General features: G+C 45.2%; 1 long non-coding RNA gene across 1 annotated transcript; it reads right to left on the reverse strand.

Moving 5' to 3' along the window:
- Nucleotides 1-1,219: 1,219 nt before the first annotated feature.
- Nucleotides 1,220-6,376, reverse strand: LOC118453169. Its single transcript, XR_004843106.1, has 2 exons — nt 6,099-6,376; nt 1,220-6,062 (listed from the first exon to the last, which is right to left on the reverse strand). It is a non-coding gene; the product is annotated as an uncharacterized LOC118453169 (long non-coding RNA).
- Nucleotides 6,377-6,382: the final 6 nt, after the last annotated feature.

Consider the following 6,382-nt stretch of genomic DNA (forward strand, 5'->3'; position numbering starts at 1 on the left):
AAAAGGGGATATGAATCCAGGGAGACATCCAAGGCTGTCTAGTGAACAGGGAGACTGTGAGCAAGGCCCCAGTTCAGCAAGCTACTGCCTAAGCCAGTGAACTGCAGTCAGGCTTAAACGGGTGCCCCCGGGCTTTGCAGAACGGGTGCCTGAACTAGTGAGCTAAGAAAGGACAGGGAACTTGCTCGAGTCCTGAGGGGCAAGATGGGAGAGAGGCTGGGACGAGAGGCTGAGAATGGAGACAAAGCATTTTGAACAAGAGTGACAGAGCCCGTTGGAAGTTACTCATCCAGACCTTTTCGTAAGGGTCCCACAATCATACCTGCACTGCGAGAGAAGCCCGGAGCAGCCAACCGAAGCTGTAAATCCCAGCTGGCCTGTTACACCCCTGCACGTACAGCTCGTGCCGATTCCACAGCCACCCAGGTGGAGAGAGCTGCAGACAAGGCCCTTCCACTCCACCATGCCGGCAGGAAGCACGTGGAGGTGGCTGGGGGTGGCTGTAAAGCACACTAATGGCAGTCAATCACGGAAACAGAGACAAGCGCGTTGGTAACCTTGAATGATGAGGGGGAGGCTGAGTGACCACTGTGGAAACCGGTCTTTCCCCCTGCCATCTCATCTCATCTGAAGAGGGATGAGCAGCAGTTTCACAAGTTCCAAGACCAACTAATCTGCAGTTGCATAAGCATAAGGCATGATGGAGCAAACCCTCAAGGCTTCCATTGCTCAAACGCTCCATTACCAGCTCACGTCCAAGCGTAGCCAGCCTTTGGCATTACTGCTGGCCAAAGATCATTATAATAACTTTTGCCTTTTGAGCACAGGGTTAGAGTTTAGCTCGGAGCACTACTATAGCACAGTTTTTTCATAATCCACCAAATATGCAAAAGACAAAAAAAAAAATCTGTGGAGAAAGTCTTTAAATGGGATCAAGTCAGTGAGGCAGCCACCTGGTTTTGCCCTCAATCAAATCTTTAGTTCTGACATTGAGTAGCATCCAAAGACAGCAGTTCTCTGATTGATTAAACCACCACTGACCAGTTTAACAAACACACTGGGTGCAGGCACAGAGCACCTCTATTCCCGGATCTGCTGACATCCACCATACAATACAGATGTGAGAGAATTTCAGCATCTGCAGACTGTGCAGGAGCGGAGCCTCCACACTTCTGAGGCAGCCGGCCAGCCACTGAAGTTTATGGTAAAAGCACAGAGGTTTTATTATGACTCCGTATTTTTCAGACTAGGCAAGCAGCTTTGAACTGATTGTTAAAGGTGAACTAGGAAGAAATGGGAGAAGAGGAAAGTGCAAAGTTAAACCAATCTGTGCTGCTCTGAAAATTGATAAAAACAGGACCTTACTGAATTTGAAGAAACTCTGAAGTTAGCAAGAGCTAAAATTAGAACTCCAGATGAAGTCTGTACTGGGGTACAGAGAGAACAGCTATCACAGGAAATACACACACATGAGAGCTCCTTAACTGTGTATGAGTGTCAATACGCTGACTAAGAGTGCTGATTCTAAAAACAAAGGTAGCCTCATGGATCAACAGAATGCAGTACTGTGCTTCAGTTAATTATGGACATGCGTGCCCATTAAAGCCCAGGGCAAGTGAAGAAGCGTTCCTGTTTCCATGCTCTTATGATCAAATTAACCTTACAGCTGGGAAAGGACATCCTGTTTCAATCACACCATCCTCTGCTATCTGCGTAAAGAAGCAGAAACAGCCCAAATTCCAGATGTCAGTTTGAGATTTAAGAACAAAGATATCCTTTGCCAACTCAGAAAACAAAGCCAAACGTGTAATGTCTTTGTATTGGAAAAAAAACCAACCACTTTTCAGAGAGGAGAAACAATCTACAAGGTAACTCTGAACACTGAGCCCCATGTGCAGCAGGCCGGTGTCACAGGCTCTCTGCAGTTCCCGCTGCTCCATTTGCAAGCTGCATCAGTAATTTTGATCAGATTTACCTTACAGTTAAAAAGGCGGTCTGCAACATTTAAAGAGAGCTGTTACTACCTCACTTGACAGCTCCTGCGATAGTTCAGCATGCAGTGCTGTTCCTGACCCCACTCACAACAGAAACAGGAAGCTGAGAAAGGTTCTGTTAAATTGCAAGAGTTGTTACCAAACTTCAGACCCTGCATTCAGAACAGAAGTCAGCAAGTATCAGCAAGTCCTGTTCTGGTTTTTTTTTTTTTTTCTTTCCAAGGCTTTGGATCTTATTAAATATATTTGGAAAAAAAGCATTAAAAACAGTTCACTGTAAGACATCCTACCCTCAGGCAACATTTTAAAATGCCTTGTGTAGTTTGTGCATCATGTACACGTACATCATAGGCAATGGGGAAGATCCAGCGTTTGTCTACACATTAACATACAAGCAAGCACTGACAGATGTCACAGGTAAGACTGAACCCAAGACAAACCAGTGCATTGATTCGTGTCTGCACCACATCCCAAAACAAATGGAACAAGTCACGAGTAACAGTACAAACCTGTTACAACTTCAACATGTACATTTAGAAAAAGACAATGCGTGTACCCAGCCCTAAGACAGTGACGAGTTTGTGAGATAACTTTACAAAGATCAAGGTACCAGAAGAGGAAGGCACACATTAACCTCTGGTTGGTCCATTTCGGTAGTATTTGGATGAGTCATAGTGATTTATATACCCTGAGACAGTGGGAGGCCTTGAAAAGGAAAGGAGACCAGGTGAATGGGCAAATAAAAAGTACAAGTTTAATGAGATTTTAAGATTCAGCACCTGAATTTTTCCCTTTTAATAAGGGCATCTAGAAAAGCAGTTCCTAAGAAAACAACATATTGACTCCTAGATCTTTGTTCTGATGTCAGAGAACCAACATCTAGGACTACAGAGACATTGCACTATGTTGCAAGGGTTTTTTTTTTTACACACCCTCTCGGTTTCAGTCCAATGACCCGAATTTGTATACAATCAAGTGTTTTACTTGCTGGTTGTTTGGGTACAGAAGTGGTCAGGCAGTCCAGGTCCTCTCAACTCTGCCAACCCTGTCTTAGATTTGTGTGCAATTTCTTAGACCATACCGCTCCCAGCAGGATATTAGAGGGAAAGGCTGTTAGAAAATGGCACTCAAGAGCATTAATTTAATTAGCCAAGTACCACATGGTTTTGATAAAGAAACCCAGCATCACAAGCAAAAAGACACATCCTAATTTAAATCCTTGAAAATTAACATGGAGAAAGAAGAATGAGAGGCATACCTACTTGATCTCTCTGAAAATGTTTCTAATTAAGCCCTTTCACAAGAACCTCCTGAGCAATGAATAAGTATCCCCCGTTTTAAATTCCTCAGAAGTCCTGAGAACAATACCAAACACTGTTGGGCTTTCACCTTTCCTCTCGTGCCCCCCTGCCCACGCTCACCACACACCAAAGCGCCCGCTTGCAGAGGCAAGGCAGAGCAGACACAGGGCATCCCCTCAAACAAGATGTGGCTATGTTCTCCTTTCCACTTTGCCTTGTCTGCAATGTGGACAAATTCCTGGTGTCTGTGCTTCAGAAACTTTCCATTAAGTTACTGAAGGCACTGCAACACTCAGAAATGCACTTTAAATTGAGGTCACACCACAGGCTCTGGCTGTGGGGTGGCCAGTGGTGCACATGGGGATTTTCACTTGGTTTAAGCGTGCGCCTGGCCAGCATGGGAGTCCAGGCAGAGATCAGCTCCATCCGCATCACGCACAGCTCTGCAAGAGCTGCACCCCAGTTCAATAGTTTTGTCATAGCAGCAATTGTGACAGAAGCTAATTAAGAACCTCTCAGACACCTTGGAAAAGTGCATTTATGGAAAAATAAGGGTATGAGACCACCAGAAACAGATCCGAGAGCTCCCACATGGCTGCTGAGAGATACGGCTGCTTTGCTGAGGTGCAGCAACCAACAACCCATCTGTTCTTCCCTTCTTGCTAACAATCAGAAGAGATGACCATGCAGGGTCTCAGCAAGCCTGCTTTACTTCACATCGGCACCAGGTAAGGGACATCAGTTGACAAGGTCAGTAAGCACCTCTCAGCTGAAGGGCAGAAATTAAGACACCAAACCACCACTCCACATGGCTGGATCACTACTTTAGTCTGTTAACTCTGCAGCTGCAAGCTATATACAAAGCAAGCACTCAGGTGAAGGGAGAGGATGAAATTCTGGAGAATAACTAATACCTAAGCATCTTAATCCTTAAGATACAAAAAGCTGCCAAAGACCTGAAATGGAGGCAGCAAATATATCCCCATAATGAAGTTCAGGAGTCCCTGTCATTAAGGGAGTCACAAATCACCCACAATGTGAGTGTAACCTGTGTGGACAGACTAAGTCTAGTAAGATCACTGGGCACTCCTGCAAGGAATCTTAAAAATGGATCTATGTGGAAAATGAACAACTGAGACTAGGAACAAACACCTCTTAACTATTCTTTGGTAATTTAATCACCTTGGACTAACACCAGCAGCACTGATGAGGGGACCAAACAAATGGACTCACATTTTTACAGCAATCCCAGAACACCCAAGGAGAGCACTAGCAATTCCCCCTGGCTGGCTTGACTGTACAAAGGAGAACGCTGGAGGAATTACCAAGAATAAAGTGTTTGGTGAAGAGGGTGAGCACCACCCTCATTGCTGTGCTCAAGCCAACATTGCCAACTAGCTTCTGCTTCCTTAGGAATGTCCATCACATGACACCCAGTTGTACTGAGGGATTGCGACCCAGTACTTAGAAGCTGGGTATTACCAAACCCATAATTAAGTCACTAGTTTGATTAACTATGAATACTGAAAATGTAATACCCAAAGATACCCAAAATTAACATGGTAGTCCACTGAAAAGAGCTAAGCAGCAAAATTAACTGCTTCCTACACTCACTAGCAGCACAGAAGATCCCACATGACTGTTGGACTAGATGACCTCTAGGGGCCCCTTCCAACCCAAAACATTCTATGATTCTATGAAAAGTCAACAGCAGGAAGTCTGAAGGTCTGTTATGACTGAGGTTCTTTTCTCTCCTTCAAGTGCCTTATGTGAGATAAACCAGAGTCTGTTCCCCCCAAGAACAGACCACTACTGTGTAATCCCATCATCCAAACACGTACAAGGGCAACTGCCCAGTTCTACAGTCTGAGCCAGCCTCAAAGGTCTACCCAGTTTAAAATACAGCAAACTGAAGGTCTCAAGCATGGCTTGACAAAATGCCAGCAAGCCCATTTCTGCTCAACAGAGGTCACCTCTGCAAGTACAATATTGCTACAGTAAAGCCTGGGGGTGGAGGTGGCAACCCCAAACAGACCATTCAGGAGGGCAGGAGAGAGCAAGGGAGGGAAATCATTAAGAGATATTGGAAAAGATAAGACTGTCTGAAAACATGCATGCCACTGGGTCTCAGCAGAGCACAGTGAGCCACTCAAGCAGCTACTGAAGCGCAGCCACCGCACTGAACTCTACCCATCACAGAGGTCTATTTGCATTTTGAACGGTGGGGTGCACCCAGCTGCTCACGTCCATGCGGAGCCTGAAGATTCCCAGCTCTGCAGCCACTCCTCCACTTCGATGGGAAACCCCCGCATTCCTCACCATGATCCTGGAGTTCAGTTTTGATATCTAATCCAACAGGACAACAAAATCTAATAAAGTGAGAAAACCTGGCTTTTTCTCCTATTTCTCCCATCACTTATCTCTAGACAGTTGGCATCACCTTTCTCTGCCTCAAGTTCTAACGCTGACTGGACCAAAAGTGACATATGACCAACCACAAAATATTCTGAAACTTAACATCTGTATCACTACAAGCATTTAAAACCATTGAAACAGGGTAGAAATTAAATTATCTCTGGCCCAATTCATTTGCATGCTTGCAGCACTATCTAGTTTGTTTCCAGTTTTTTGGGGGGAGGGGGTTCCACCCAGCAACAAGGATGGCTCTCTCCCCATGAGAAGTTATCTTTGCAAGAAAGCATCCTGAAAACAGAGTACGCAGAAGCATGTGAGACTTGAGGAATTTTATATCATTGTCCAGATTCTTCTGAGAATTACCAAAAGTTTCCTATGCAACAACAACAAAAAAAAAGGGGCACTCGCACTACCAGGCTTTAGGACCACACACTGAGGTACTCGGGGAGATTGGAGTCAGCAGAGAGGACATGTTCCAGGGGCGCCTCTTCAGTGACCTAGAGACTCTGCAGAAAGAGCACCCTCCATGTCTGGAGGCTGAAGCTCAGTCCATATAAATATCCTTTTTGCCCCTTCAGGCAAGGGGGCTTCCATTAACAGATCAACATCAGGGCTAGGATTTCCAGGCCATGAGTTTTCCTTTGGCACTGGTGATACTAAGTGCCTAACTGG

Source organism: Egretta garzetta, unplaced genomic scaffold (genome assembly GCF_000687185.1).
Source record: "Egretta garzetta isolate BGI_Z169 unplaced genomic scaffold, ASM68718v1 scaffold59, whole genome shotgun sequence".
Classification (NCBI taxonomy): Eukaryota; Metazoa; Chordata; class Aves; order Pelecaniformes; family Ardeidae; genus Egretta; species Egretta garzetta.